The following is a 22,800-nucleotide window of genomic DNA, read 5'->3' as shown; positions in this document are numbered from 1 at the left end:
TTGAACTGTGAAGCATTGTGCCTACTTTGGAAGTGTCTACAGATTATCATGGCTTGAGCTTATCACAGGAGATGGTTTGAAGTTATGGGTGCAACAGCTTCCATTTGAAGACACCTGTGGACTGACCAGTGACCCTGTCTCTTACAGACAGTCTTGTGTGAGGATGATGGCTAATGGGGAAAGACGGGAGCTTCCTCTCGAATGGAGAAGACTGCTAGAGTGGGGAACTGAGCCATGCGGCGCTTACTGCTCTGCAGAGAGCTAGCCCTGGTCCTTGGATCCACCAGTCCAGCAAGCACTTGCTGAATGTCAAGATCGTGCCTAGGCACCAGGCTGAGAGCATATGGACAAGGAGACGCTCATTTGAGGCCCAGCCTCGTACCAACTATGGAAACTTGGGAACCTGGCTTAGCCTCTCTGAGCCTATCTCGTGTGCTATTTCCCCTGCTGGGAACACCTGGTGCTCCGCTTCCCCTCTCAGCTGAGTTGGTCTCAACTTAAATATCAGTTTCAAAGAAAGAAACTAAAATGCCAGTTCCTCAAAAGGAGAGAGTTTTCTGATTGCCCCCACCCATTTAAATCTGGTCCTCTGACCTTATAGTATTTATAGTTTGTTTTTTTTTTTTTTTTTCATTTTTAGCACTTATGGTAATTTTAAATTATATTTAGTTTTAAGCTGACCTGAGGGCAGCAATCACTTCTGCCTGTTCCTCTGCTGGATCCTTGGTGCCCACTCAGCCCAGCGACAGACACAGTGTATAGGCTCCATAAATACTTGTTAAGCAAATCAATATACATAGTAAGGTGTGAATGGATACACATAGAAAGTGTGTGATTTTTTAAAGGGGACGTGGAGAGGGCAACATTCAGCCCAAACCACCTTCTAATGGTGGCAGTTCAGTTTTCAAAGGACCCGAATAGTGCAGATGATTTGGTTAAGGCAGCTTTGCCCAAGTCCTCTTGGCTTCCCATAACCAAACTTATCCCCCCGTTCTTGTATCATGGCTCCTCCAATGGCTTCCTGACTTAGAAGTCAATGTGGAAGCTAAGCCACTTGCCTGTGCCGACAAGGTCCAGGAGACAATCTTCAAAGCTTCGTGTGTCAGTGAAACGTGTGGGGGCCAAGAAGAGCTGCTGGGTTTGGTGTTCCAGGTGTTAAGCCTGCAGTTTGCCAAGTTGTCTTTCTCAGGACACAGGATTGGGGTGAAGGCACAGCAGGGCAGAAACCTAGTAAAAACACAATAATCTTGACTACGGTATTCAAATGGTAACTGAAGTCTGGAGAGAGGTGACCGATCCCTATAGAATTCTGGGTGAAGTTTCAATCAGTCTGTACCATGATCAGGTGGGACCCCTCCTTGTAAGAAAGGAAAGGGTCAGTTCTGCCTACAGTCAAAAACACACAAACAAAAATCCACTGCTGTAGAGTAGATTCCGACTCATAACAACCCTATACAACAGAGTAGAACTGCCCCATAGAGTTTTTTTCTAGTGCTGCTGTAACAGAAATACCACAAGTGGGTGGCTTTAGGGAACAGAAATTTATTTCTCACAGTTAGGAGGCTAGAAGTCCAAATTCAGGGCCCTTGCTCTAGGGGAAGGCTCTCTCTCTCTGTGTCAGCTCTGGGGGAAGGTGCTTGTCTTTTTTCAGCTTCTGTTTCTGGGTTCCTTGTCAATTTTCATGTAGCTTGACATTTATCTTTCCCCCATTTGTGCTTGTCTTTGTGCCTAATTTGCTCTTTTTATATCTCAAAAGTGATTGGTTTAAGACACATCCTACGTTGATAGGCCCCCACGTGTCTGTCAGTTTGTCATATGGTGGGGGCTTGCATGTTGCTGTGATGCTGGAAGCTATCCACTGGTATATCCCACCTTGAGTATATGCCACCTGAACTTAGACACCATCTCAAGAATAGATTGGATGCATTGAACACTACTGACTGAAGACCAGACAAGCTGTGGAATGACATCAAGGACATTATACCTGAAGAAAGCAAGAGGTCATTGAAAAGACAGGAAAGAAAAGACCAAGATGGATGTCAGAGGAGACTCTGAAACTTGCTGTCGAATGTCAAGCAGCTAAAGCAAAAGGAAGAAATGAAGAAGTAAAAGAACTGAACAGAAGATTTCAAAGGACAGCTCGAGAAGACAAAGTACTATAATGCCATGTGCAAAGAGCTGGAAATACAAAACCAAAAAGGAAGAACATGCTCAGCGTTTCTCAAGCTGAAAGAACTGAAGAAAAAATTCAAGATTGGAGCTGCAATAGTGAAGGATTCTATGGAGAAAATATTAAATAACGCAGGAAGCATCAAAAGAAGATGGAAGGAAACACAGGGTCATTATACCAAAAAGAAGTAATTGACATTCAACCGTTTCAAGAGGTAGCAAATGATCAGGAACCAGTGGTACTGAAGGAAGAAGCCCAAGAGGCACTGAAGGCATTGGTGAAAAACGAGGCTCCAGGAATTGACAGAATACCAATTGTGATGTTTCAACAAACCGACACAGTGCTAGAAGTGCTCACTTGTCTATGCCAAGAAATATGGAAGACAGCTTCCTGGCCAATCAACTAGAAGAGATCCATATTTATGCCTATTCCCAAGAAAGGTGATCCAACCAAAGCAGAAATTATAGAACAATATCATTAACATCACACGCAAGCAAAATTTTGCTGAAGATCATTCAAAAGTGGCTGCAGCAGTTTATTGACAGGGAACTGCCAGAAATTCAGGCCAGATTCAGAAGAGGACACGGAACTGGGGATATCATTGCTGATATCAGATGGATCCTGGCTGAAAGCAGAGAACACCTGAAGGATGTTTACCTGTGTTTTATTGATTATGCAAAGGCATTCAACTGTGTGGATCATAACATATTATGGATAACATTGTGAAGAATGGGAATTCCAGAACACTTAATTGTGCTCATAAGGAATCTGTACATAGATTAAGAGACAGTTGTCCGGACAGAACAAGGGGATACTGAGTAGTTTAAAGTTAGGAAAGGTGTGCGTCAGGGTTGTATCTTTTCACTACACCTATTCAGTTTGTACACTGAGCAAATAATCTGAGAAACTGAACTATATGAAGAAGAATGGGGCATCAGGTTTAGAGGAAGACTCATTAACAACGTGCATCATGCAGATGACACAGCCTTGCTTGCTGAAAGTGAAGAGGACTTGAAACACTTACTGATGAAGATCAAAGACCACAGCCTACAGTATGGATTACACCTCAACATAAAGAAAACAAAAATCTTCACAACTGGACCAATAAGCAACATCATGACAAAGGGAGAAAAGACTGAAGTTATCAAGGATTTCATTTTACTTGGATCCACAATCAACACCCATGGAAGCAGAAGTCAAGAAATCAAAAGATGCATTGCATTGGGCAAATCTGCTGCAAAGGACTTCTTTAAAGTGTTGAAAAGCAAAGATGTCACCTTGAAGACTAAGGTGCACTTGACCCAAGCCATGGTGTTTTCAATTGCCTCATATGCATGTGAAAGCTGGACAACGAATAAGGAAGACCGAAGAACTGATGACTTTGAATTGAGGTGTTGGTGAAGAATATCGAATATACCATGGATTGCCAAAAGAACAAACAAACCTGTCTTGGAAGAAGTATAACCAGAATAGTCCTTAGAAGCAAGGATGGTGAGACTGCATCTTACATACTTTGGACATGTTATCAGGAGGGATCAGTCCCTGGAGAAGGACATCATGCTCGGTAAAGTACAGGGTGGGTGGAAAAGAGGAAGATGCTCAATGAGATGCATTGACACAGTGGCTACAACAATGGGCTCAAGCATTACAAGGCTTATAAGGATGGCGCAGGACCGGGCAGTGTTTGGTTCTGTTGTTCATAGGGTCCCTATGAGTTGGAACTAACTTGACGGCACCTAACAATAACACAATGATAGGAGGCCTGGTGTTGAAGTGGTTAAGTGCTCAGCTGCTAACCAAAAGGTCAGCAGTTTGAATCCACCAGTTGCTCCTTGGAAACCCTATAGGGCAATTCTACTCTGTCCTTTAGGGTTGCTGTAAGTCAGAATCAATCTGACAGAAATGGATTTAGGTGGTTTTGCTATACTAATAGGCCTCATTAACATAACAAAAAACCTTATTCCCAAATAGGATGTCATCCATAGGTATATAGTTGCCTAGATGTTGCCTATGATGTTGATGAGATGGGATTAGCAGCAGTTATGTTAATGAGCCAGGACTCAATCTACAATATTAGATTGTGTTTTAAGCCAATCTCGTTTGAGATGTAAAAGAGAGAAGCTAGTAGAGAGACAGGGGGACCTCATACCACCAAGAAAGTAGTGTGAGGAGAAGAGTGCATCCTTTGGACCCAGGGTCTCTGCGCTGAGAAGCTCCTAGTCCAGGGGAAGATTGATGACAAGGACCTTCCTCCAGAGCTGATGGAGAGATAAAGACTTCCCCTGGAGCTGACTCCCTGAATTTGGACTTGTAGCCTACTAGACTGTGAGAGAATAAACTTTTTGTTAAAGCCATCCACTTGTGATATTTCTGTTCTAGCAACACTAGATGACTAAGGCAGTGGTTTTCTCAAAAGAAGGTATGTGAACAGAAATTGTATATAATAAGTCATATTACATGTACACTAAAATAATTAGATATTTAAAGGAACCCTTTAGTGAATTATCTTATAAAGAATAACTTTTAAAAATTAAATAACCATCTTCTCACTTGTTAATCCTGTACAAGTCTGTGTGTTGAGGGGAGGGTTCTTGTTCTGAAAGTTGGACACATCTACGAAGACACTGTTCTCAAATCCCATCCAATGATGCACACACCTTAAGTGCTATTGGGGTTTAATGGAAGAATTTAAACTTTTACAAAAAGTTGTATTTATCATGTACACAGGAATCCTATTATTAGTTTGACCCTTCTAGATCTCTGTGGCTTGGGCTGGTATTACATCCACTCAATTTTTCCAGCCCAGAAACAAATGAATTCCATGTGGACAGAAGGCCCTGAACATACTTTCCTGAGTGCAAAAACAAAGTATATTCTGTTTTTAAGAAGCTTAACATATAAAATTTCAAAACTTGGCAATTATAAAATGGGAAAATAATTAATCTAATGCCTTGAGCACAAGGCACTGGGGACTCATACGTGTAATGCCACACCCACAGGCAAAGGGTTCCAGCATGGCCCAGCTCTGATGCAGATACAACTGAAGACACAGAGCACCAGGTCCTTGGCCATGGAGGGGAATTGGGATGAGTCCACATTCTAGCTAAGCTTGAAGTTTCCCTGTCACAGCTTATCAAGTGGCCTATTTAAGACCTGGGTCTGTGGGATTTGAACCTGAATTCAGTCACTTACTAGCTCTGACATTGGTCCCTACTTAACCTCTCAGTGGTCGCCTTCCTCTTCTGAAGAATGGGGATGTTTGTGGCTATCTCAAGATGTGTAGGAAATGCTTAGCACAGCACTTTGGCATAGACAGTGTTCAGTAATACTACTTCCAGCTTGAATTTCTCTTTCAACCATGCAATGAAGAAAGGATCCAATCATGTCATTATCTATGATGCCTTAATTCTGGGCTTCTCTACACCAGTATTCAGGTTGGAATAGCCACCATGCTTCCTGGAAAGGTGATGAGAAGGGCAAGGCTCTGGGGCAAACCATAGGGCCCTAGATTAACTGAGAGCCCGCATTCTTGTTGTTTCTACTGCTCTGCCCTGGGGAGCTTCTGAGGGTCAATGATTACCAGCTTTGGCTTGGGTTCTGCTGAGCCATCAGGGTTACATTAATGGGCCAGCACGTCATCCACCTTCCCACGGCCAAGTGCTTTCTGGGAAAGCCCCGGAGGCAGAGGGAAGCAGAGCCAGCCGTCTCCCTGACCCTGTTGTTCCATGCCATAGAGCCTTGGGGCCCAGGCTTGGGTCATCTCTTTGGGGATCCTCTTACCGGCAGTTAACAGGCCCCCCTCCATGTCTGTAACAGAGTCCACCACAGTGAGACCTTTCAGACTGGAAACTACACAGAGACTCCCCAGCTGACTCCTCACAAAGCTGGCTACTCAACCAATTTTTCTGGGCTGTTCTTGACCAATTTTCTTATCTGCCACTGACATAAGGGAAGCAAGCTGGAAAAGGGGGTACTGTTCACAGACCTTTGAGACAGAACAGGGAAAACGTGGAGTCCCCCACCCCCACCTTGGCACCTACCTCCCAAGACAAGGCCACGGGTGCCTACAGCAGCCCTGCTGTTGTACTTTCTCCCATTCCTTTCATTGTTATTTTTGCTCAATGGTGTGTATCATGACTCTGGAAAAGGTGAAGTTTCATATTATTTACTCTTTTTTTTTTTTTGTCATAATCAAACCAAATCAAAAGAAGCTTCTCAGTCTCAAAATTGTTACTTAACCTCTCTGAGCTGCAGTTTTTTCATTATAAACTGATTATAATGCGTATTTGTTGTTACAGGAATTAATGAAAATTATACATTTTTACATACGTATATACAAATACTTGTATATGAAAGTTCACAGCTGCGCTATTCACAATAGCCAAAATGTAGAAACAACCCAAATGTCCATCAACAGGTGAACAGATGGATAAACATAGTACATACATAAGATGAAATATTATTCAGCTAGAGAAAGTAACAAAGGACTTTGGCTAGGCAAATTAGGTCAATCACATAGGACCACATATTGTATGATTCAATTTATCTGGTATGTCCAGAATAGGCAAATCTATAAAAAATCTATAGAGAGAAAAAATAGACTGATGATTGGACTGATAGCCCAGGGAATGAGGAGTGACTGCTAATGGGTATGGGATTTCTTTCTGGGGTAATGAAAATGTCCTAAAATTGGTTATGGTGATGGTTGCACATCTCTGTGGATATACTAAAATTTATTGAATTCTGTATTTTAAATGAATGAACTGTATAGTATGTAAATTATATCTCACTAAAGCTGTTACCAAAACTAGACATGTAAACTGCCTATGGCACAGCACAGTCAACAAACTTCCCTGCCCATCTTCATCCTGCTTCTCCATTCCTTGATCTTCATTTCTTACTCTTCCCTTCCTATCTCTTTCTTCCAGCACCAGCCGGAAGCTCTACCCTAGGCCCTTGTTGGGACCTTAGCCAAGCTCAGCCCCTCTCTCTCATAGCAACTGGCTACTGTGATGTTGGAGGCACCACCACTAAAATTATTTCCTTGGTCAAAAGAGTCTTGGGGGGTACAGAAAACGTTATTCTGCTTACCCTCACTCCTAAGTAGAAGGAAGACCCTTCTGGCTCTACCAGGTTGTGGGAGACAACTCTTCTTCCAGGGTCTCTGGGAGAAGGTGTTCTTTCCCCATTGTGGTCCAGGAGGTGGTCTTGTGGAGCAGCTGAGGAATAGGCACCACCCACTCCCCAGAGGACTGAGACACGTGGAGGTTCTATTCCTGGGCTGGCAGCCCCAAGGTAGAGCCCAATCTAAGCTCTGCTTAGTCTATCACCTCACACCTCCCAGGGCTGGAGACCTGGCCAAAGTAACCTGCTTTGGAGCCAGGCCTGCAGTTCCCACCAGCATGACAGGCCCACAGACTCAACTGGTGTCTGACTGGATGCCCAGGGGTGAAGGCAGGGAGGGGTATCATAAATAAATGATGATGGTATTTTAGAAGAAACTACAGTCCCAGTCTAGTATGAGCACTAATTCCCATGAAAAGAGAAGGACCTGGTCTACCTGCAGAACATGGCAGCCTTTCCCCCGAGGCTTTGGCCTTGACACATGTGGTGTGGAGTCAGACTGCCTTTTTTTTACAAAACTAATTTTCCAGTAAAGTCAATTAAGCCTGGAAAACGAAAGGAAAAATAGTCATTAAGAAAGTAAGGAACAATAAAGTCCCGGGAGCTCAGTGTGAGTGTTGTGTATTGTGTGTGTGTTTGCTTGCTTGCTTGTTTTTCTGATGTGTCTATTTTGCTGCATTGCTCAGGCCTAACATGTACGCCCTCTAGCCACAGCTACTGTTTCCTGACTCACTTTCCATGTCCTACCACTTCCCAATAATTGTACCCATTTTTAGGGGTAGGTTTTGCAACATCATTTTATTCCCAACATTCTTCATCTTGCCAAGGCTTCCCTGACCTGTCCTGGGGCAGATGGAGCAAAGAGAGAATGGAAGGAAGATCACTAGGAATTGTGAACACATTGACATCTGGGCTTCACACTGACCAAAATGCTGGCTCCTGGCAAATGGAAGGTGTTAGGCCTAAGATATGACTGGCACCAAGACCGATGACGTCGCTGCAAAAGACCAGCAGTGAGGTTGATGAGCAAAGATGGGGTTGAACAGGTGTCATAAAGTTAGTGAAAAAGAAGGGCTTTAAAGTGGTATAGATCTTGGCTTAAACTCCACTCCTTCCACTTGTTAACAGGATCAATTACTTTCCTTCTGTAACTTGAGTTTTCTCCTCTATAAAAATAGAGATAGTAATACCTGTTTCACAATGGGAGTTCCTGGGTTGTGCAAATGGTTAACATGTTTGGTCACTAACCAAAAGGATGGCTGTTCAAGTCCACTCAGAGGCACCTCAGAAGAAAGGTCTTGCAATCTGCTTCTGAAAAATCAGCCACTGAAAACCCTATGGAGCAGAGTTCTACTCTGATGCACACGGGGTTGCCATGAGTCAGAGTCGGCTCAAGGACAGCTGGTTTCACAATGCTTCCATAGCATTAAGTGTTAGAATGCCCAACAGAGTGTAGCACATGAAAAGCCTCAATGAATGTTAGCTTTCCTCCTTGCTTTGAAAGGCTGAAGAACCGTAATGAAGAGACCAGGACTGGGGACAGCCAAAGGTTAAGCTGGTGTTTAGGGACCAATTTTAACTCCCAGGTCTGGATTTGAGAAGATGGCTGACTCTTCTGCTAGACCAAAGTGATGTAGACACTAAGTGTCTACATGGGCTGTGGAGAAAATTCAGGAGAGGAGAGAGGCCAGGTTTGGGAAAGCACTCTTTTGCCTCCCTTGCCCTGTCCTCCCTAGCTCATCAAGAAGGCTCCCCTACCAGAACCTCCAAGAGGTGAAGGCAGTGGGTATTGGCTCTTTTCAGAAGGAGGCCTGCAACAGGTATCTTTGCATAAATGGAGCCTAGAGGGAGAAGACTGTGTATCTAGCTGTGGGGACGAATAAACAAAGTGGAAAAAAAGACTGAGGATCAGAAAGAAAAAGATTGCCCTTGGAACGTTGATTACATTAGACCATGAAGATCAAATTGTGCCAGGCCAATTGAATTTCCTCTGAGGTTAGCAAGACCAGCGTTCCAGACACAGAGGAAGCCAGGGCATGGGGCCTGGTGACTGACACCTTGCAGTCTCCCCCTCGGGTGCCCTGCAGAGGCATCTTGCACTAAAATTCTTTCTCTAAAATTTTTTCTTTTCCTTTTTAGCACCTAATATACTTTGTTATTTTATATTTATTTTGTTTAACTCACGTCTTCCTCGGCCACTTAAGTGGCACAACCATCCGCCTAGTTCAAGCCAAAGCCTTGGAGTCAATTTTGGTTCTTTGATTTCTCTCACCCTCACATCCAATCCATCAGCAAATTCTGTCTGCTCTTTCTACAACATAGATTCAGAACCCATCTGCCCACTTCTCCCCATTCCATTGGTAACACCTTCGTCCAAGCCATGGGGATTTCTTGCTTGAGCTATAGAATTACCTTCCCATTGTTCCTCTGCTTCCTCTTCTCTCCTCCCGTGACACATTCCCCACAGTCCAGGTTATTTAATCCTGTAAATCAGGTCACGTTGCTGCCATGCTTAAGCCTCTCTCGCCTTCCCCTTTCTCTGTGACCTCGAGGCCCTGTACAGCCTGAACACTCCCCCTCGCTCCATCATCTTCCCTTGCTTGCTGCCTTCCCATGGCTCTGTCCTGGGCACACCCAGCATCCTTCTGCTCCTGGTGTTCACACTGCTTCCTTGAGGTTGGGCTGCTCTGACTTGCTTCTTCTTCCTACAGTAGCTCCTGCCCATCACTCAGGCCTCACTTGGCCACCACTGTCTCCAAGGGCTCGCTGGCACCCAAACTAAGGTAGCCCCACTGCTGCCTCAGCCAGCAACCTGGTTTCATTCTGCTCAATCTTCCTCCACCTCTTGTCACCATCAGGTGCCATCTTGCATGTCTGTTTGTTTACCTTATTGTCCATGCCTGCTCACTAGAAGGCACATTCCAAGAAAGCAGCCTGTCTGGTTTTCCCTGGACCCTCAGTACCCAGAGCAGTGACTAGCATGTAGGAGACACTCTACAAATACTTCTTGGGTGATGAAAGTCAGTGTCTTCCTCTGGCCTAAAGCGCCACACCTGAGGGACTTCTGCTCTAGTCACCACCTTATATCCAACACCAGGCAGTCATTGGGCCTCAGCAGTCTCTCTACATAGAGACACAGAGATAGGCATAGCTAATTTTCTCCAAGCTGCAACTGAATGCATTGTTTTACTTGCTCACTGCAACTAATAGTCAAAAAACCTCCAGCAGTCATGTAAAAGGTACCTGTGGTGAATTTATAAACACGTAAAGGCCGGTGCCAACAGATGGCAGGGAGACAGTGCATGTTTACAGCACTGCAAGCATTTGTGGGCATGTTTTCCCTCATCTTTCTGAGTTGACTTTGGTTTTCCACAATGTGTCAAAAAAATCAAACCCACTGCCATCAGTCGATTCTGACTCCTAGTGACCCTATAGAACAGAGTAGAGCTGCCCCATAGGGTTTCCAAGGAGCACTGGTGGATTCGAACTGCTGACCTTTTGTTTAACAGCCGTAGCTCTTAACCACCGCACCACCAGGGTTTCCTGCAACGTGTAGTGGTAAGTAAATCTCACGTATTTGGAACTTAATGTTGTGCTTGAAAACATATATAAGAAATGTATATGTTTCTGAGCATTCATTTTTCATTATCAAAAGACAACACCTTTCCAGCATTCATTTACTTGGTCAAGAGTCTAAAAGCTTTTCAAAGTGCGAAAGCAGCTGAACTACGTGCAAAAGCTCAGAGAAACTGAAGGAAGACAGATGAAGTGGAGCAGATGGAATGCAAGACTGAAACGAAGCCCTGATGACGGTGAGGCAGATGGAAAACACGGGCCAAAGAGAGCCCTGGGAAACAAGAAGATGAGTAAGTGCTTGTCCCTGCCCAGGCAGAAGTACCCAGAGAAAAGCCACCACTTTGAGGAGCCATGTGATACAATCGTGAGCCCTGCAGTGGAAGATATGGGGATCAGTAGTTAAATGAGTCAACTACAAAAAACAAAAACCAAACTAGTTGCCGCCTGACTCATAGCGGCCCCGTGTGTGTCAGGGTAGAACTGTGCTCCAGAGGGTTTTCGAAGGCTGATTTTTCGGAAGTAGATCAACAGGACTTTCTTCCGAGGTTCCTCTGGGTGGATTCGAACTTCCAACCTTTTAGTTAGTAGCCAATCGCTTGTGCCACTCAGGGACTCTTAAGGCAACTGCACACCACCATATTTTATTATCGGCCACTAAACTTTCTTAGAATGGCATATGTATCTATGGGCACAGCTAGAATTTGTTGAATGAATGAATTGATGAATTATGAAAAGTCAGAAAATGGTAATAACTTTGCAAGTTGCTTGAAGATGAAAAGAGACAAGATGTATACAAACCAAAAGCCAAGCTCCTTGCCGTCGAGTCAAATCTGACTCACAGCCACCCTATAGGTCAGAACAGAACTGCCCCGTAGGGTTTCCAAGACTGTGATCTTTACAGAAGCAGACGGAAACATCCTTCTCCCACAGAACAGTTCGTGGGATCAAACCACCAATCTTTCAGTTAGCAGCTGAGAGCTTAACCACTGCAGCACTAGGGCTCCTAGATGGATACAAGTGATTGACAAGCAATGAATGTTCCATAAAGTTTCCCTGGCTCTAGCTCCATCTGAGAGTAGTTTTTCCTCTAAACCCATGGATCAGCAATAACTAACATGTATGGATCTCCCTGTGTGCCAGGAACTCTTCATGTGTAGCTTCAATAGTTACACCTGCCTCCATCATCCCCAGTGTTTGGAGGAGGAAACCAAAGGCCAGAGAAGCTAAGCAATTTGTCCAGATTCACAGAGTTAGAAAGTTAGAACTCAACTGTAGTATTCAAGTAGTATGCCAACGTCTACATTGGTTTAATTTTTGGAGGAAGCTCATTAAAATGCATCCCTATCAATGTGGCTTTCTTGGGCACAGATCTGGCGGCTGGCAGGACCTCAAAACTGTGTATTCTTTCTAAGGTCCCCATACAGGCAAGGCGGTGGTCACCTCTTGCGTGCAATTGGAGGCAAACTATGTGGTTTAATTATATTTTACAGGACTGGGGTTAGAGGGTTGGCCCTTCCAAGACATGAAATCACTTCAGGGCCATAAGAATGGATGTTATTGAGTATCTGTTATGTGCTGGGAACTCTGGTTGGGACTCTTGGAAACATTTCATTTAATCCTCACAGTGGTCCCATGAAGTCACTATAATTCTCTCCATTTTACAAAGGAGGGAACTGAGGCTCCGGGTTATATGAGGTCACACAGCTTATAAGAGGCAAAGCTGGGATGAGAACTCATGTCCTTTATGGTCTTTCCAACACAAGTCCCTAAAGATCTGACCTGTAAAATGGATAAATTCTGACATCTAAGACAGACAAGGCAGCTGAAGAGGAGGCCTAGGGAAAAGATGGATTCTTCAATTTTTTTTTTTATTCTTTCTTTCCTTCCTTGCTTGCCCTTTCCTTCTGTCAGTAAATATTTATTGAGCAGCTATCACGTGCTAGGCACTGTGCTCAGAGCTGAGAACACAGCGTTAAAAAGATTAACATTCAGGGAGGTGGGGAGCTAGACAGATAATAAAAAAGAACCAAACAAACAGAGCAATTATAGACTGTGATAAAGACTAAGGACATAACAGTAACTAGGGGTGACCTTGGAAAGCACCAGTAAGTAGAAGGGCACTGGGAGCCAAGGACAGTGGGAGTAACAAAGGTTAACACTGCTCCTTACCAGCTGCCCAGGCTGTGCCTGCCTCCTGCCTTACCTGCTGCAGCTCCCATGGGCTCCTGCCAAGGGCACTGCTCGAGAGCTTTAGATTTCAGACAGGTATGGAAAGCCTGGAGAAATCCTGGAAGGAGGCTTACATACCCTGAAATGGGCACAAATCCTCATTTTTCTCATCGTCAAGTGACAATAATATCTACCTCTCAGGGCCATTGTACAGACTAATGACGTAGCATTTGGGAAAACTCAGGTGGATCTGTGACATGCTATATAAAAGCAAGTTGGAATTGTAGCAAGAGAATGTTCCTTTAGACTTAAGGGAGACCTTTTTGACTGAAAGGACGATATGACACCATAGCAGATTTCCAGAGAAAAGCCTTCACCTCTATTACAATTTAAAATAGAAACAATAGCTATCTGTCTGAAAAAAGTGCCTGATCCTTCATCGGATTTGCAGTGTGGAATGAGTAAATGCAGAAATGAATGAACTTTTTCAAGGTAGACAGAACTTAAGGAAATCGGGGAGTGTTTTTGCTGTTACTAAGCCCAGGATTTCAGAAGATTCTCTCTGAAGAAAAGTGAAGGCGTCGCCAAATGGATTATTGAAAATTAGTCCTCTGCACCGTGCTGCAAAGGGTGGGTCCTTGTGACCACACCAGCCCCCTGAGAGGCCTGGAGAGACACAATGGCCTGGCGATTCTCCCTGAAGAGCTGGGCCTAGAGGCTGGATGCAAGCAGGAAAAAGAGCAAGTACCAACCTTGTCTGGAAAGCTGAGAGAATTGAGGGGAAAGGGGGCTCCCAAACCAGGTGTGGTGAGAGGAAAGCTCCCAGACCAGGGCACCGAGCTCCCTGCTGGCCAATGCACGTGACCTGGGCACACCACAGCCCCTTCCCTGGCACCATATTGCTAGGGCCTGCCTAGGACACTTTGAAAGGCAAAGCAAGCCAAGCTCAAGGTAAGACACTGTATTTATTAACTCCATCCAGGGCAGGTAGGGTCAATGGTGTTGTGAAAACCCAGGTCTTTCCATCAGACGGCGTGCCTTCTCTTCATCTCCAGGGGCAGGCAGGGCCTAGAGATGGCTCAGCATCTGGTCTCTAGTCACCAGTGAAATATGCATTGAGTTGGCTGTGTCTGCATTTGAAAATTAATGTGCCTCTGGTCTGGCTGTCCAAGTCCCCGGGGCCCCCTCACCCATATGACTAAGCAGACAAAAACAGAAAATACCGTGCTGCCAGCTTCCGCCCACGGCTCTTCCTGGAGCAGAATGGCTAGCTGAGGAGATTAAAGCTGTACTGCTTCCTGGAGCACTGCAGACTTGTAGCTAAGGATGGGTGATCAGGGGCTCTGACCTCTGACTGGGGGCAGGGGGCAGCTGGGAGGATGCCAGGTAGAGGAGAGAGGGCTGGTGCATTGAGAACAGAACGAGAGACATGTGGGTGGGAGGAGGCAAGTGCAGAGAGCAATGGGAAGAAGAGGTGGGCAAGGGACAGAGGAGAAGGGGAGACACCTTGACCTCTTGATTGCTAGGGCCTAATGGCACCTCTGGAATCTCTGGGGCATCAGGCAGAAAGGAAGCTGCAGAGGTGTTTGTACCCAGTGATTGGGAGCTCATAGACCAGGCAGCCTGAAGACAGGCAAAACAGGGCAAGAGAGTCATAAGTGACCGTCCCTGGTCCAAGCATAAACCACAGGGCATTAGAACCCTATCTCTGTTCTTGCGTTCCATGTGACAAGTAAACCAGTTGCCACTGAGTCGACTCTGACTCAGAGTGACCTCATTTGTGTCAGAGCAGAATATATTCCATGGGGTCTTCAAAGGCTGATTTGGGGAAAGTGGATCACCAGGTGTTTCTTTTGAGGTGCCACCAGATGGACTTGAACCCCAGTCTTTTGGTTAACAGTCAAGTGTGTTAACCATTTATACCACCCAGGGACTTCATGCTCCACTTGAAAGAAGGGTAATTGGAAACTCAGAGTCATGGTGCAAGAAACTTGTGACCAAGAGTAAGGGGCTCAGGATGAGTCCTGCCAGGAGGCAAGCTGCCACCTAAACCACTTCCCAGAAGGACAGATGCAGGTTCTATGTCTGTATAGGGAACATGGCAGTGGCTCATTTCCATTTCCCTTTGAAAGGTACTCCCACCTCTCTACATCCTACAGACCCGGGCTTCTTCCTGACCTCTAACCCCGATCATCTGTGCTGAAATTTAAATCCAAGTTCCTTTTGTCTTCGTACGTATTAGAGAACCATTTCCTCATATGTTAGAAAGCAGTGTTAGTCCCTAGCTCCGGCCTGACCTTCTCAAATGATGACCTCTTTCTCTTTACCATCACTTTCATTAAACTTGTGGGAAGGAATTCACCCATTTTGTAACCTGAGTGCTTGCCTCTCTCAGCTCACATTGCTCCAGCTGCCAGTCCATATGTGGCTCATTTTCCTCCCCTGTCCACACCGCATAAGATGTGTAAAGAAGCATCTTTCTCTGTAGAAACCCCAAATCTGCAAACACTACCTGTAGGCTATAAACACACAGCCAAGGGAACACATACATTAATAAAAAGTAAATAAAATTCAAACCCTGTACATGATTTTCTCCACTTCCCAGCTAGCCTCTCCGCCCCCCCCCCCCCCGCCCCGCCCTGGCTGACTTCATTCTGCCCATCTCTAAACAGTGGTGAGCACCTGGAGGGGCTGGTAAAGAAGCCCTGAGCACGCGTACACATGGATGTGGGCAAAGCAAGGCAAGGGGTGAAAAGCCTGACACTCCAAGGGGATTTTCGGGCCTGGCTCAGGGAAACATTCCCAATGGGGCTCTCATAATTTCCCTTCTGCTCTCTATCTACAGAGGTGAAGTGGTTGGGCAAGAGCACAAGAAATCTCTTCTCATCAGCCACCCCAACCCACTTGGGCTGCCCACCCAAACAGAGGGCCCCACCAGTGAGGACATGCAGGGTCTTCTGTGGTGCCTGCCATGGCTACTCCTGTGCGGGTTGGTCATGCTTGTCCTCCCCAGAGAGACTAATATTTCTTCAGGATAGGGACTGTGTCTTCATACTTTGTAAATCCCAGCACCTTTGTGATCTTTGAAGTGATCCTATAACCATTCCTGTGACCTGTCTCTCTACTCTCTTCTAGTTCTCAATACTCTATATGAAATTCATCTGCGGTCCCACCCCCCTAACAGCACCAGCATTCCCTCCTGATCTCTGAAATGGCAGACTGTGCCTTCAAACAGAAGGCTAGGGTTCTCTCTTGAACATCTTATCGTTGGACTTGTGCTCCAAGTGGCCAAATTTCGTTGAGCCTTTTCCTGTGAGAGGCTAGCAGCAATAATTCATAGTTGCTGAATTCTGTCCAGCTCCTCAAGGACAAATAGGAAATCTAGATGGAGCCAGAAAGCTCCCAAGAATTTAATCAAGGGCAACGAACCATGGGTTTTCCCCTAGGCACAGTCACCTGAGAAAATGCTGGCTATTTTAACTCCGCAAAGACAATATTAACCTGCTGCTTTCCACTGTGCTCTGTTGCATAGTTAAATATGCTCCCTGAGGACACAGTGGCACAATGGTGTTCCTAACTCTGAGCCAAGAAACATTGGTGTTTGTGCTGTTAGAGGAGAAGAGGGGCACGGACATCGGGAAACTCTTAATAAATAGAAATTTCCGGCCTATATTTCACGAGCATTCAGAAAAAGAATCTTCTCTTAGAGGCATAGATGGATGACACGTACCTTCACAAGGCATGATAACCACAGAACATAGTACGGGACAGCGAACATGCTCACCAAGACAGATTCTGTCTCATACTGGGGAATGGATTTAGGAAAACAACAGCAGGCTTCTTTGAGTGGGAAATTAATAACCCAAAGGGGTTTTGGGAGAATTCAGACTTATGTTTTTCCTGGGGACTTTGAGCAAGAAATGCAATGACTTGCGTTTCTTTTGGCCTTAATCTCTTGGTTTATACAATGGCTGAGCTGGACTTGATGAGCCCTAAAAAATGATTGTTTAAAATTCATTTTCCAATGCTCATTTTTTAATGCAATGCTTTTGGGTTGGGTTTTATATTTAACAGCTAGAGCCCTTAATAAGAGTGTTTAAGAGTCAACTGCTTGGAACAAAACATCTTTTGGATTCTCAGTAGTTTGAAGCTGCCAGCTCTCTGCATTATTCCTGTTTTTTTCTGCTGTTCCTTAAGGAGTTTCATGTGTAAGGGTCTTGCTCCTTTTCCTGTTTGCTCACTTATCGGACAAGGCAAATGGCAAGGATGGTTGACTCTCTGTTTCTGAGCGTCCTTCATTATAAGCAAAGCAAGAATGGCTGTTGAGAGTCATTCTACCTGGAGTCAGTAGACTACTATGAGCCCTTTGACCTTAGGTTATTTTTTGTTTATGGTTAACTTTTTGGCTGTTGTTGTTGTTGTTGGGTGCTGTCAAGTCATAGTGACCCTAGGTACAACAGAATGAAACACTGACTGATCCTGTGCCATCATCACAATCACTGCTATATTTGAGCCTATTGTGTCACTATGTCAATCCATCTCTTTGAGGGTCTCCCTCTTTTTCACTGACCCTCTGCTTTACCAAGCATGATGTCCTTCTCCAGGGACTAGTCCCTCCTGATAACACGTGCAAAGGCCATGAGACAAAGTCTCACCCCCCCTTGCTTCCAAGGAGCATTCTGCCTGTAGTTCTTCCAAGACAGATTCGTTTGTTCTGGCAGTTCTGGGTATATTCGGTACTCTTTGCCAAAACCATAAATCAAATGCATCAGTTCTTCTTCAGTCTTCCTCATTCATTGTCCAGTTTCACATGCACATGAGGCGATTGAAAACACTGTGGCTTAGGTCAGGCACACCTTCGTCTTCAAAGTGACATCTTTGCTTTTTAACACTTTAAAAAGGTCTTTTGAGGCAGATTTGCCCAATGCAATGCTTTGTTTGATTTCCTGACTGCTGCTTCCATGGGCGTTGATGGTGGATTCAAGTAAAACGAAATCCTTGACAACTTCATTATTTTCTCGGTTTATCATGATGTTGCTCATTGGTCCAGTTGTAAGGGTTTTTGTTTTCTTTATGTTGAGGTGTAATCCATGCTGAAGGCTGTAGTCTTTGACCTTCATCAGTGAGTGCTTCAAGTCCTCTTCACTTTCAGCAATCACGGTCACGTCATCTTCATATCGCGGGTTTTTTAATGAATCTTTCTCTAATCCTGATGCCCCGTTCTTCTTCATATAGTCCAGTTTCTTGAATTATTTGCTCAGCATACAGATTGAATAAGTATGGTGAAAGGATACAGCCCTGACCCATTAGTTTTTTTGGGGTCTTTATTCTACATACATATAAAGCTCTGGTGAGACGGTTGTTAAGAGCTTGGCTGCTAACTAAATGGGTCAGCAGTTCGAATCCATCAGCCGCTCCTTGGATACCCTATGGGGCAGTTCTACTCTGTTCTATACGGGCGCTGTAAGTCAGAATCAACTTGACAGCAATGTGTTTGGTTTTGCTTTGATATTCTACATGACTTTTTTAGGATGTCCCTTACGTTAATTTGTCCCTCATTCGTCTTGAAAGATTTTTTGTTTTGCTGTGCTTCTAATTTCCACACACCCTGCTTGTTCATGAAGATTTATGAACCACATAATCAAGCTAATCACATATGATCTATCTCAGACCAGTGCTAATACTATTCATGAAGTATATATATTCCAGGACAAAGAGCAGACTGGGGAGGTCTAGATCCTTTTCTCTTTAGTTCTAACTTCAACCTAAGTCATAATAGTATTATACTTTTTTTCCTGACCTGTAAAATGGGGATGATCTTACTTGCAAAGTCAGATCAGGGTCTTGAGATGAAGGTAGAATGGTCCCTTTCTGCCTTCTCTCAGCTCCCTTATCAACCCTTCACCTCCATCTCTGAAAATGCTCACCTGAGGATGGAGAAAAGAGAAGGTGGTAAGTGTCCAAAGCAGAAGTCCTTAAAACTAACAACCTCTTCCAATTATCCTCAATTCATTCTTGGGCAAAATCTAGACTCCTGTACTAATGAATTCATTCAGTGGTGGCTTGAGCTAGCACCATAAAATGTGTCCAGGCATATTCTTTTTGGGCCTTATAAACACTCATTTGAAGTTGCTCTGGGTCCCTGTCAGGACTGCTGGGAGGCACTTCAGCTCTAGGGGAAAAGTTTTCCTAGGGCTATAAAAAAAAAAAAAATTAAGCCCAAGAGTGCAACTTTCTCCAGTTACTCCAAACTATGGCCTTCGGCAGGTCATTTACTATTTCAAAGCCTGTTACACCACCTGTAAAGTGAGGGCAGGAGGGATGATGCACACAGGGGTGGGACAGAACTGGGTTTGAATGCCATCCCTGCCCCTAACTACTGGTATGACTTGGCACAGGCTACTTAACCCAGACTTTGTCAAACAGTGTGCTATGAAGGGGTGTCACATAAGACATTGATCCCTCAGTCCTCAAGGTCAGGTAGGGCCCAGGGTAACTGGGGCCTAGAGGTAGTCACCTCCAGTAGTAAGCAGCCTCATCTATTTACCCCAGCATGCCTTACAAACACTATTTTCCGTATGGCCATGTTTTGAACAAACTCAGCACACACTGCCTGTCTTAGTGTCCTAGCACAGCCGGAACAGAAATACCACGTGTGGGTGGCTTTAAGGAGAAAATTTTAGTTTTCTCCCAGTTCAGGAGCCTAGACATCTGAATTCAGGGCACAGCTCTAGAGGAGGTCTTTCCTTGTCCATTTCAGCTTCTAGTAGCTGCAGGCGATTCTTGGCATTCTTGGGCTTGTAGATGCCTCTGCCATGTCTGTCTGTCTCTGTATGGCATCTTCCCCCTGTGTGTCTCTGTGTCTATTCTGCTCTTTTTATAACTCAGAAGTGATTAGGTTTAGGACCCGGCCTACTCTGGTATAACCTCTTTAACATAACAAAAGAAACCCCCCTATTTCCAAACAGGGTCCCTTTTACAGGTACGGGGGTTAGGATTTCAACACATATTTTGGGGGATACAGTTCAATCCGTAATGCTGACTTAAGTCTTTCACATCTCCGTTACCTTTAGCTCACCTATATAATGAGACTGAAAACAGCACCACTTCATGGCAATGGCTCAAAGAAAAGATTCAGCATAATATCTGACCGAGTGTAAGCAGGGGGTACATTCGGGCAATTATGGGGAATTCTAACTTTCAGCAATACCACTATAATTCCTAACATTGTCTGAACAACTTCTCCATAAAGGAGTGACATGTTGTCTGCCCTGTCTAAGGGACAACAGTGGGGTTTAGCAGATAAGCTGACTATAGATTCAGGCAATGCTTCATTTAAGACCTAGACACTCAGGGGAAAAGGGACCCAGGATACTACCTCTTATTCTGCTGAGACCTCCCCTTCTCCCAAATGTGCACATGCCTCAATGGCGCAGAAAAGCCAATCACTGTAGCCCTTATTTCTGAGGAGGAGGCATCTGAAAAGCCACTTCCCTACCCTACACAGTCTCTGACACCCCATAACTTCTGGGACCATTAACTCCCCTCTCTGAGGCCAAGAAACCCCATGGGTATATGAGGATGCATGTAAAGAAAATACCTTTTTTTAAATTAAAGGTCTGTTTTCATCATTTGGACTTTGGGGAAGTTTCCTGAATAAAATCAGCAAATTCTCAGATTCCTAAGTCAGAGGCACACTTACCCCTAGCCTGTCCCCTCCTCACTCTCCACAGCCCATTTGCCACTAGGTCTTGTGCATTCTGCCTCTTATTTCCTTGGCCGTGGTCTCACCACTCCAATTCACCTTGCACTTTGTAGCAAAGCAACCTTACTAGAACGTAATCATGGTCTTTCCATGGTTTCCCACACCCCTCAGCACCACACATGAGCCCTTCAGCATGCGGGCTGAAGCAGCTGTCCATACCCCCCAACCCAGACACACCAGCTCAGTATCCCCTGTGTACACTGCAGTCACTCAGGCTTCTATGTTTTCATAAATGCTATTTCCTTATTCCTGAATGTCCTTCCTCCTGCCCCCACCAGACCCCTTCCGGTCTATCTGGAGGATTCAATAGCGTGCTTCTCTGAGGTCGTCCTCCCCTGGGCATGCTAAGATTATACCATGACTACCTTGTCATGTAATAATCCATTACATCATGGCATTTATTCACTAGAGCATAACATTCTGTTTCCGTGTACATATGCCCCTAAACTGGAAGTGCTGGCGAACAGGAGCCATTCAGAAATGCCCCCAGGAACTTGCACCACGGGTGCTCGTTATAAGCTATTGAAAGGTGAATGAAAAAAACACATGTATGTATAATAATAATATCAATGGGACTACAATGGGAAGAAAGATAATAGTTGTCATTAGCATCTTCAGTTGCAGAGTTATGGGGAGTGAAATTTGCATCAAGCCCAGGATAAAAATTGCTGAGATGTTTAAGCAACCCTAGTGGCAGAATTCTTGCTTTCCATGCAGGAAACCTCGGTTCCATTCCCAGCCAATGCACACCTCATGTGCAGCCACCACTCGTCGTTCAGGGGAGGCTTGCGTGTTGCGAAGATACTGAACAGCTTTCAGTGAAGCTTCCAGACTAAGGTGAACTAGGAAGAAAGGTCTGGTGATCTAATTCCAAAAATTAGCCAATGAAAACCCTATAGATCACAACAGTCCAATCCCCAGCTGATTCTGGGGATGGCACAGGACCAGGAAGCATTTTGTTCCACTGTATACGGGGTCACCATGAGTTGAGGCTGACTTGACGGTAGCTAATAACAGCAACGAGAACTCTATGAGAAGGAATTAGGAAGCCTTTGATCCACGGAACAGGTAAAAGCCAAAACATGTGAGCCAAAGCTGAATCTTTATTAAAAAATCACTGAGCTGTGAAGAGGCCCCGGGAAGATTTGTGACCTAGCACAGAAAAATGCTTTGCTGGGAAGAGGAAGGAGACGTGTGCATGTGTGGGAAATTCTGAGTCTCAGCTCTCCAGAACAAAGCACGCTTGGCGATGATAAGCATCTTATACAAAAAAAAAAAAAAGAAGAAAGAGAGTGAGAGAGGGAAAACCAAAAACCACCCAGCAATAGATCTCCAAGGACCACTCACTAAGAATCTCCTCCTTCGGCTTCTTTGGAAGTTCAGCCCTGTGTCCAAATGGACTTGGTGGACTTCCTTACACAGGAGAAAATAGACCTTCATGGCTTGGGTATCAAAAGGAAAGCTTCCTGATGGCCCATGCTTTCCTGGATGTCCCTACCCCATCATCCTTTTAAAAACTGAAATTGGCTTAATTAGAGTACATTTACACAAAATGGGTTAAGACAAAGCAAGCCCAGCCCTTGGCTGAAAGAGAATACACCAAGGCTCCCAACATAGGGGTGTCTGATAATTACTTGTCTACCAGAGTCTCCTTACCAAAATCACTATGTGTTTCGCTCCATTTGTATGCCTAACTAAAGAAAAAAAAATTATCCATTTTGCAAAGATTGCCAATTTCAAATGACAAACTTTTTTTGGAGCAATTATGCACAGAATCTATAAGATTTAGATATTTGGCAAAGGGGCTGCATGCCTCTTCATTCTTGGGCTTCCCTAAAACAGAGCGAAGGGAAATACTTGGCATTCATTGTTCCAAGGGCTGAAGGAATGTTGGGAAATCCAACTCGATTCACGCAGAATGGTGCAAAATTCCACAAAGTTCTATGTGAGGAAATGACGTGAAATCACTTTGGTAAGGGCAAGTGAAGTGTCATAC

At 44.7% G+C, this 22,800-nt stretch overlaps 1 protein-coding gene across 9 annotated transcripts in view; it reads right to left on the bottom strand.

Annotated features, from left to right (window-relative positions):
- KCNJ1 (potassium inwardly rectifying channel subfamily J member 1) overlaps nucleotides 1-22,800 on the bottom strand; it is an 88,979-nt gene that overhangs the window by 37,914 nt on the left and 28,265 nt on the right. For 4 of the 9 annotated variants that reach the window (XM_064268874.1, XM_064268875.1, XM_064268876.1 and 1 more), the window contains one exon: nucleotides 1,059-1,227. The gene's annotated coding sequence lies outside the window, so the exon portion shown is untranslated. Of the gene's footprint in view, nucleotides 1-1,058; nucleotides 1,228-4,720; nucleotides 4,836-6,210; nucleotides 6,310-7,730; nucleotides 8,278-22,800 lie in introns of those variants that run through there. The other 5 variants (XM_064268870.1, XM_064268869.1, XM_064268873.1 and 2 more) reach the window with 3 other exon arrangements.

The sequence above is a fragment of the Loxodonta africana genome, chromosome 15 (genome assembly GCF_030014295.1).
Source record: "Loxodonta africana isolate mLoxAfr1 chromosome 15, mLoxAfr1.hap2, whole genome shotgun sequence".
NCBI lineage: Eukaryota > Metazoa > Chordata > Mammalia > Proboscidea > Elephantidae > Loxodonta > Loxodonta africana.
This window is presented reverse-complemented; position numbering and strand designations above follow the sequence as displayed.